Source organism: Otolemur garnettii, unplaced genomic scaffold, assembly GCF_000181295.1.
Source record: "Otolemur garnettii isolate 467f Iridium unplaced genomic scaffold, OtoGar3 scaffold00107, whole genome shotgun sequence".
NCBI classification, from domain to species: Eukaryota; Metazoa; Chordata; class Mammalia; order Primates; family Galagidae; genus Otolemur; species Otolemur garnettii.
In genome coordinates, this window is record NW_003852502.1 from 6,884,924 (window position 1) to 6,895,703 (window position 10,780).

Sequence of the window (10,780 nt, forward strand, 5' to 3'; positions counted from 1 at the left end):
TTGTTTGGCTGCCAGTCTGATCCTCCATATGAACTGCAAGTCAATCAGGACAAAAATCTTTAAACAGTACAACTTTGTATCCACCATCCACCCAGAACTGGGCTTTGCTTCATCAACAACTTAATTTCTTTTACTTTTCAGAATATTAGGAGGTACTTGTGTTTTGTTTCCGTACTTTGTTTTTGTGTAGATTAAGTCAAAGTTATAAGCATCTCTTTCCTCAGTGTGCACTGTACCCAATAGGTGTGTACCGATTGAATTCACCAATCCCACCTCCCCCAGCTGGATTTTCACTGAGATTTAATTCCATACATGCACTTAGGTGTTGATTGACTAGTTCCCACTTGGTATCCAGTAGACGCATTTATTTCTCCATTCTTGTGACATTTCACTTAGAAGACTGGCTTCCAGTCTCACCCAGGTCAACCACTTATTTTAATTGCTAAACTGGTTATAAAATACCCTTCTGGATGTTGATCCAAAAAGCATAAATTTAATTGTCAGTTCAAGATTCAGTTTAGCTAGATAAGGTAGGTATCATGGGAGCATTACATGGTCCTTGTACTGTCTACTCAGAATTCCTTTAAAATAAGCAGAGATGGTGCTACAAAAATGCAGTAAATGGAACCAGTTGACACAGCACAACTTGGTGGCAAGAAAATAATTCAAGAAATCCCATAGTCATTTTTACAAAAAAAAAAAATCTCTTTTGAAGGACTTGACTACAACTTGGATTTTGCCCAACAAATGCAAACAATGTAATCTAATCATATGTAACCTTATATTAATCTGAAATTTTAAAATAAATAAAAAAAAGAAATCTCTCTTCATAGCCCTCAGCTCTAAATATAGCTTTATTAATTAGTAGCATACACAAAATGATCTTGGCACCAAATACACATCTGAAGCATATTGATTTAAAGCTTTCTGTGATGCTGTTGGGTTTTAGCCCTTAATTAAATTTATGTGTCGATCTGCTAAATCTTTCTCATTTCTGTTTAACTCCCTATTTAAGAAGATTTTGTTCCAACATCACATTGGAATCTAGCTGGATCACAAAGCAGCATTTAAAGGAGACTGTACTTTCTCTGACTTCCCAGTTGCCCTTGTAGAATCATAGTTTGAGGTAAGAACTCCCAGATGAGGAAGAAATTAAAACACAATCCTCCCTCAGCTCCCCCCCACGCCTGAAGAAATGATCTCCCAGTTCTTACATTTTGATGAATTATCTCACAAATTAGCCCAACCATCTCACCATGATATTTGCAGGTTTTATTCCTTCTTTGGAACTTACAGAGATTAAAAATAAGTTTTATTTTCTTCCAACATTGTTTCCAAATTTACTGTTCCTCTTTTCCTCACATCTGACTCTAAACCAAGCCAAAGGCAGAATACTCCCTCCCCGGTGATGTCCCGCTCATCCATCACGCCTCACGGATGCCATGAGCTTTCTTCTGGGAGCCTGGGTGGCCAGCAGACATGAGCCCATGAGTGAATGGAAGAACTGCGTAAGGCTGTGTCTTGTTACGGATTGTGCGAGGCCGTGTTTGCCAGATCTCCTGGCTGCTCCGTGGGGATGGTTTTAGTCTTCCGTTCAAATAGCAGGATTCAAGTTCTGTTTTTACCCTTTTTTTAAACGCTTACTTTCATGGTTTTTCATTTTAATTGTTTTTTCTTGCACATAAACTTAATTTACACAGATGTGTTTCAATCCCCCCGGCAAAAGATTCAGTCCATACTAGGGAAGCAGATGATAAATAAGAAATCACCCAAATTACTCAACCTTTCTCCCAATCTGCATGTTGCATTCTTAGCAAGAAAATAAAACTAAGCTAGAGCAAAAATAATCTTGTTTGATGGACCTGAATTCAATTCCCATTTTAACTTTTCTGGTAAAATACTAATCCTAACACAAACCATGTTGTGTTTCTGAAACTTCAGCATACCTTAGGTTATTTATAAATTTCAATTTGAAATTTTCACATTTTGATCACAGAAAAATTAAATAACATTTAGAAAGGGTATTTTATAATATCGGGGTGTATTTGCACCCTCGGTGGTGTTCACTTGGCTATTGTTTCAATTTTTCTTCAAGTGCGTTGCTAACTGTGTAGCCAGGAGCCCTGTTAGAGGTAATTTCCCCTTCAACAGGGACAATGAGCAGACAGATGCTCTACACAGACTTTCAAAAGGTCTTCCAAACCATACATTAAAAACTTCTATTACTTTTCCAGACTTTTGTCACACTGAACGTCTTACTTGGAAATAAGACATAAGAGGGTCTTGTTTTACTTATCCAGACTGTGTCTCCTCTGATAAGCAGAGCTCCAGGAAGGGGTGGGTGGAACAATACAGTGGACAGCCAGTGATTTTCTAGAATAGGAGGGATCACAGTCCCTCTCTCTGCCACCAAATTCTTCACCCCATAAAATTCAAGATACGCTTTTTGCCGTGAAGGGGCAGTGATGAACAAGACCCCTGAGGTAGGGCTACAGCGAGGGTGGGAGTGAAGGAACAGTGAACGGGGCCCAGGCAAAGCGGAAGGTCACTTGTACTTCTGCATCTCAAGATGTGGCCACTGTGAAATGTGCACATGGGCCTCTGCCCCGGGAGTCTGCTTCCCTGAGGCCCCAGCTGCCCTTCCTGAACACCTAGCCCTGAGTTTGTGCCAAGGCCGTTCCTCCCAGGCAGTTTCTGGCAGACATGGGACTCCTTTTTTGTCTAACTTTAGCTCAAAAACTTCCCTGAAGCTTTGTGAAACCTCCCCTAGACCATCCCATGGCCTAGGAGCCTTGCACATAGCCTGTTTCTCCTCTTTCCTTCGCTTGGGCTCAGATCAACGTCACATCCTGCTGCCTCTTTCCTTCCTCTTCCTTCTTCCTCTACACACGTCCCCCTAACAAAATCCTTCCATGTTTAACTCCAACTTGGCGTCTGCTTCTTGGGGGACTCAGACCCAACATACAAAGTATGAAGGCTGAACCTACCTTTCTTAGAGCAACTTGTGTCTCAGGAACTATTAGACTAAACCTTATGAATTTGCCAATACCTCACCCTTTGTAACTTATACAATGTCAGTTTCGTATGATTCAGCCTAATAGTAATGCAGAATGTTGACAGAGCTGAAACATTAGAGGATCAGCCTTCTACGGTACAGAGTTTCCTTAAGGCTGAAACAGAAATCTGTATTTTCTTTCATGAGATGGCTGGAGCTGGGTGAGTTAGTCTAAGCCCTGGGCTCAGCATGGCTGTGACCCAGTAAATTTGCTATCTGTTGCCCATGTTTCCCTCAGGAAGTAGCCTGGCTGCTCTAACCAGCTCCTTTCCTTTGGAACCCAGCTCTTTATCATTGCTCGCCTGTAACATGATGGACATGAAAACCTATTATGGGCCAGGCGTGGTGGTTCACACCTGTAACCCTTACACTTTGGGAGGCAGTGGCCAGAGGATCTTTTGAGGCCAGGAGTCCAAGACCAGCCCGAGCAACACAGGGAGACCCTACCTCTACAAAAAATTAGAAAAATCAGCCAAGCGTGGTGGCACACACCTATAGTCTCAGCTACTGGGAAGGCTGGGGGTAGGGAGGGTTATTTGAGCTCAGGAGTTTGAGGCTACAGTGAACTATGATGATACTACTGCTCTCTAGCCCTGGCAACAGAGTAAGACACTCTCTCTCTTAAAAAGAAAGAGAGAGAGAGAGAGAGAGAGGAAAAATCAACAGGAAAAATTTAAAAAAAAAAAAAAAAACCTGTTCTGATTCTCTGCCATAGGTAGCCTTTTCCCCTTAGAAATGCCTTGGCTCAGAAATGGAGACAATTTTGACCTTTACGGTACCAGTGACTTTGTGGGGAATTCTTTTTAAAGTCAGAAGTGCCCTAGAAGGTTGGAGAGTCCACCTGTCCAGAACCAGACAGAGGACCACTTTACAGAGGACTCTCTGCCCTTCTGTGCTTCCACCCAGCCAACACATGGAGCCAGGACTGAACCAGAGAATTCCCTTCCACTCTCAGACTTGTGAAAAATAGACAGAGACTTGTAGATGAATAAAAGAAAAATCATGGGGCTTTGGAGGGGAATAGGTGGACTTCTCTCTACGCCTGGCAGTGCAGGCCCCCCTGGCTTTCCAGGGTGTGAGTTTGCCCCTCCAATCTGATGCCCAGCTATACACAGGGAAGATGGTAATAATAAAAATGTATCTTCCAATGGAGCAATTAATTTTCACAATCATTAAGCCTAATGATTGTGATTTAAATTGTCATTTAAAATATGAAGATTTTCGCAATCAAAAACCTTTATTTTTCTAAAACTATTTTCTGAAAATACTTAACCACGTAACTTTGATTCTCATAAACTATAAGAAAAGTCTTGCTTTTTCCCTAATAATTTCCCTTTTGTTAAAGAATAAAATAAACTTCACAGGTAAGTAATTTGGCAACTTTACAATGAAAAAGTAAAGTGCTTATTTACTGAGCACTTACTGCATGCTAAAACAAAGCCAGGAACGACTGCATACTTGAGTTCCGCCGCTAATGCTGACTCGATGCAATAAAATGAGTAAAGTGGATCACTGCTGCTTTTTGTGCTGTATTTCTTCTCTGCCGTTTAAAACATTCACATCTTAATATTTTGTAATTCATTTTACATTAACACTTCTCTAATTTCTCATAAGTTTTTCATCGTGATTTTTAATATTAGTGTTCTACTGTATTGATATCATATATTTGCTTCTTCCTTAATTTTGGACACTGAGATGATTTCAATGTGATATTTTGCCTCAGTTGAACATACAAGCTTGTCCGTGTCCTGTGTGGGGGATTATTCTCAAGGGTAGAACTACTCAGTTGAAGGTTATAGGACTTGCCCCTTATCCACAAAGGATTCATCCCAAGACCCCCAGTGCATGAATGAGGACTTTAATTTTCATTTTTTCCCTACATATATGTACCTATGATAAAGTTTAGTTTGTAAATTAAGCACAGTAAGAAATGAACAATAACTAACAATAAAATAGAACAATTATAGCAATATGCCAGCATCACTGTTCTTGCACTTTCAGGCTATTAAGTTGTTTAAAAAAAGGATGCTTGAACACAGCCCTGCCATACGCAGCTGTCATCCAACGACCAGGAGGGTCACTACATACTGAACAGGTAGCATCTATGGTGTGGATACACTAGGCAAAGGGGGGTTTACCTCCAAGGTGGGGGAGAGCAGGCTGGCAGGGATTTTATCACACTACTCACAATGGCACGCAATTTAAAACTTCTGAATCATTTATTTCTGTGATTTTTCCTTTAATATTTTTGGGCCATGGTTGACCACAGTTAACTGAAACTGCAGAAAATGAAATCTCAGATAAGGTGAAGGGGTGCCCACTGTATTAATGTTTTCAGGTCCTCGATATGCATCTTCAAAATTATTTTACATCTTTATCAGCAGTGTACGTCCGTGCCCATTGGAAACCTAGCATCATAAAGAAGGATGTGGAAAACCATAAGACGTTCTTAGTTTAAACGGCATTTCTGATGTGAAGTGAAAAATGGTATTTAATTTGCATTCTTATCCTAATGATATTAAATATTTTTCACAAAGTTTTTGCTTGTTTGTTTGAGACAGAGTCTTACTCTGTCACCCTGGGTAGAGTGTCATGGTATCATCATAGCTCCCAGTAACCTCAAACTCGGGCTCACGTGATCTTAATGCTTCATCCCCCAAGTAGCTGGGACTACAGGTACTCAGCACCATGCCTGTCTAATTTTTTTATTTTTAGGGGTCTCGCTCTTACTCAGGCTGGTCTCAGACTCATGAGCTCAAATAATTCTCCTGGTTCTGCCTCCCAAAGTACTAGAATTACATATGTGAGCCACTATACCAGCCCTCACAGAATTTTGTAAATTGTCTATATCTCTACTTCTGAGTATCACTCCAGACTTCAACTTCTTACTTTCAAACTCTCAAAAGTCATCTCTCTAGCACTCCTGAAAATTCTCTTTGGTTACTTTAAATAAACAGATTTAAATAGGATTTTTAGCCCTACTATGTCACCCAACTCATTTGTTTCAAACTAGTTACTATAGTGGATTTACCTTGCTATATGAACAGATACTTCTATAACCCTGTGTGTGTGCACATGAGAGACAGTTTATACATCTATTGTCATTAAACATCAGCAAACTAATCTTCAACCTCTGAAATCATGAGAATCACTGACATACCACAATCATAAGTTAACTCACCAACTAAACTTATTTTTCTCCTCAAATTACTATTATTCAGGTTATTTCTCACATTTTCAGTTTGTCCAAAGAGTTTCTTACATCATATTACTAAGTATATGTTAAAAAAAAAATATGAAGAATTAGAAAACCATTTGATTCACCTTGATTTTTTTAATATTTTCCCCCTGGTGATGTATGCGTTGGTGCAGAGAATTTGATATGGTATTTTTTTTTAGATTAACTAACCCAATTCATTCTCTCCAGCTTGTGAATTAGAAGTTGATAGAACACTACAAATCAATGTGGAAAAATAATCCTGCCTAATTTCAGTCTCAATCAGTCTCCAGCAAAACTTTACCCTTTTAGTGTTTCAATATATTTGTGAGACATTTTTTAGTTTTCAGAGTTTGTTTATTTTAAAGGCTCAATAGGCCTCCTGGATGCCAAATCACTTTTTTAAAAAATGTTGATGACACAAACTAAAATGAATTTAAAACACATGGAGGCAATGTTCTCTGAAATATATGTGTTTTTAAGGTTTAGAGGGGTGAGAAGAGGTGCTTGGCAGAATGTTTGGGTTTAGTAAATCCAAAATTTTTGAAAAATTGTTCCAGATGTTGATGAACCCCTTGGTGCCCCCAAGTTTCACCCAAACCTGCTATAAATAAAGATAATTATAAACAGCAATGAACTGTGATTGAGGCAGTATGTAATGGATGCCACAGAAATCGGAATTCGCTCTGATAGGAGAGGATAAGGATACGTTTTATAAACACCATAAAGAAAAGTCTAGCCACAGTACACCTACATAAAGGAAATGGGAAAATAAAACAGAACCATTTCACACCTGAAAACCCGATGGCACCTGGCATCTGAGCCCGGCTGTCAGAAGCGCTCATTAGCTAGCCCAGCAGTTCTTAAGATGAAATGGTAAATCTCCCACTGAGGGTGTTTGGAAACCTGTGGGACATTTGGTAGCGGTCACAATGACTGGAAGAGCTATTGGTTTTTATTAGTGAGTGGCAAAGGATGATCAACATCCTGAAACGTCCATGAAATGAAGCACTGTTCCCGCCAGTGACCTTGGGGCCCCCACAGGTCTCACTGTCCGACTTTCCAACTGTCCCTGCACATCACAGCCATCTTGGTTGTGCATCTTTGTTGTCCTGCTCCCTGACTTGGAATTTTTTGCCTCTCTTCTTCAATAATCCACACCTAACATTTTCTTCCAGAAAGACTCTTTCCCCCTCAGGTATTTCCTCAAGGGCTGACCTCCATAGTGAACTTTTTTTTTTTTTTTTGCAGTTTTTTTGTTTGTTTGTTTGGTTGGTTGGATTTTTTTTGGTCAGGGCTGGATTTGAACCTGCCACCTCCATCATATGGGGCTGGCACCCTACTCCTTTGAGCCACAGATGCTGCCCATGGTGAAACTTTTTATCTTCTCCTGATGTCTCAATACCCTTCATCACACTATTTCATACCTCCCTAATCACACCTGCTACAGAATAAGTTGTGTACACAGAAGCTGCTTCATTAATAATTGCCGATCTTTTTGTTTAAATTAAGACTGGGCCACATAGACTCAGCAGTAGTTGAACTTTCTTCCTTGGCTTTACTGAGAGGATTTTTCCATGTGTATTTATATGCATGACATGTTTATGTCTCCAGAGTATCAATATAGACACAGAGAGAGACAGAGATATGGATAGTATAGATTACCAATAAATACATTCCTATAAACAGGCAAAACTTTGTCTTTTCATTTAAAGACAACACTGTCCTTTGGCTGAGGAATGCATGAGAATGTGTCCCGCTGGTTCTCTTTCTCTGTCACCCACCTCTGATTCTCACAGCTCGACTCTCACTAGCTACACTACAGCAGTAAATAATCTCTAAGCCTTCAAGTGCAGCCAGGAAGAGTCAACTTGGAAAAATAGAATCTAACACTTGTGGGGAAAGGTAATTCCCACAGACATTTGCTGGAAGATATAAGCTATACATCTGGACTGTGGAAATGCTCAGAATGACTAAGGAGAGTTTCATATTTCAAGCCAGCGAGAATTGTACTAGAAAGTGTGCTTTGGAGAGGCCATCTGGCTTCATGCAACAAGACTCGGTTCAGATAAAAAATGAACTTCCACTTTACCTTGGGGCCAATATCACTTTATCAAGACGTTCAATACAAGCAGTCTTTGTCTTAAGAAAGTGTGACTTTTAAAAGACCTTGTTCCATCACTCCTGCTTCACTGGACTCCTGCCAGAATGCCCCCCACCACTGCACTGGCCACCAAGAGCAGCCCACAGTCACCCTGGTTTCAACCCACCTGTAGCTCTGTAGTAAACAGAGGATTAAAAGCTCAACAGATGCAAATTTTAACCTCAGTGGTGTGCCTTCCGGGGAAAAGAGTTCTCCCACCCACACTTTTCCTCATTCTCTGTGTGGAACAACTGACTAATAGTATGGAAACTGTGTGGTAATAGAATAATCGTTTATTAAGAAAAAATGCCAAAAATAACACCATTGCTTTTTCTGACTACAAAAGCATCACATTTGTTATTTTAAAATAAGAAGTGCATAAAGATGACCAAAGAAATTTGAAAATTATCTACAATTCCACCACATAGAAATTATCACTGAATATTTTAGTGAACATTCATTCAGAGTTTATCTTGGTATAGATATGCACATAGTATATATATATTTCCAAAATAGGGTTATAAAGCCTACCTACTGCCTTTAATTTCTTACACTTGATATGTTATGGACATGTTTCCATGTCAAACACAGTTGAAGGTATAATAATATCATCATTTTATAAAGATGCTTAGTATTCCACTGAGTTAATGTATCACAGTTTATGTGAACAGTGCTGTATCCAGCATTTAGACAGCTCTCAGCATTTCACTATCTCATGCAACACAGTGATTAACATATTTATGCACACATTTTGGACATTTCAGGTGGCACCTGTGGCTCAAGGAGTAGGGCGCCGGCCCCATATAACGGGGGTGGCAGGTTCAAGCCCAGTCCTGGCCAAAACTGCAAAAAAAAAAAAAAAAAATTTTGGACACTTGTTTATTTCAAAGGAATTTCTAAGAGTGTAATTATTTAATTTCATTAGGGGAGAAAAATAATTTCAATTACTTTTCTAAACTCTTCTCCCAAAATTTCATAATAATTTATAACCAGAAACATCTTAAGATGACATCTGTCTACTTTGTATTAACTGATGGTACCAATTTATAAAAGGAATAATAAATCAGACAAATATTTTCTTAGTTCAGAAAGCACTTATCATATTAAACTGTGAAGAACTGAAATAACTCCTACTTTTTTCTAGAAAATGAAACAAAACCAAGAGCCTTTGCTTCTAGGTAACTCACTTAATATTAAATGAGAGAGCTCTTTGGGCTCTTAAGAATTGTCTGAACTGGGATGTGTTCTGTGATATTAATCAGTTTTGAAACCATGTGGTCTACTGCTTTAAGATTTATCCCATATGCTGTTGGTTAATATTAGATTTATGCAAGTGTTTTCCTGCACAGTATTGAAGTCTTTTTATTATTTAAAAACTAGCATTTAAAATTGCAAAAAAATTGTGATTCTAAACAATTAATTTACATTCTTTTGGAATATAACCTACTCTCAGTTTGGAGGCTGCCTGTGTGAATATTTTAGTTGTTTGAAAACAAATTCAGGGTGGTGCCTATGGCTCAAGGAGTAGGGCACTGGCCCCATATGCTGGAGGTGGCAGGTTCAAACCTGTCCCCAACCAAAAACTGCAAAAAATAAATAAATAAAAACTCAGTTCCAACTTGTTCTCTGAAGGACCAAGGTCCTAGAGCAGGAGGCTGCAAAGGAGATGGGGAGGGAACAGGAGTGAATTTTTCCTTTTTTAAGACTTGAACTAAAGAAGGGCTTCTGCAGTGCCAAGGAGAAAAGGTCGTTATTATTCTAGTTCACTGTCAGATAAATAGTCCTTGAAAGAGCTTAATTTCACGGTTGATTTTAGGATAAAATAAAAATTGCTATAAAGGCAACTGACTGCATTTGAACCTTCAGCCTTAAACAGGCTGTCATTTGTAAACATACTCTGAGATCTTCAAATAAAGGCAAAATCAACAATTTAACCTGTAATTTAATTGTGTCAGATCATTAAGAAAAAATAAACAAAAAGAAAGAGAGCAAAAACTCTGAGTTTACTCATTAAGCAAATGAGATGTTTCCTCAGTTCTCATTAATGTAGTTATGATATTAATGAGATAATGGAAAATGTGCAATTTGAGTCACTCATTTCATTGCAAACATGTGAAAGAGTCTATCACAGTGAAACATTTTAAAATATAACTTTGGCAAATATAGAGACAAGAGAAGGGTACATTGTGGGGCAGGTAGAGTGGTGAGGTGCCTGCAAGGACAGACAGGACAGGAAAAGCAAGCAGAACTAAACACTGAGGCCACACAACATGCGGTCACTCCCTGAAGTCTACTAGAAACCAAGGGCTCAGAGCACGCAACCCAGAGTCAGGGCGGGAGAATGGAGAATCACACCACAAGGGCT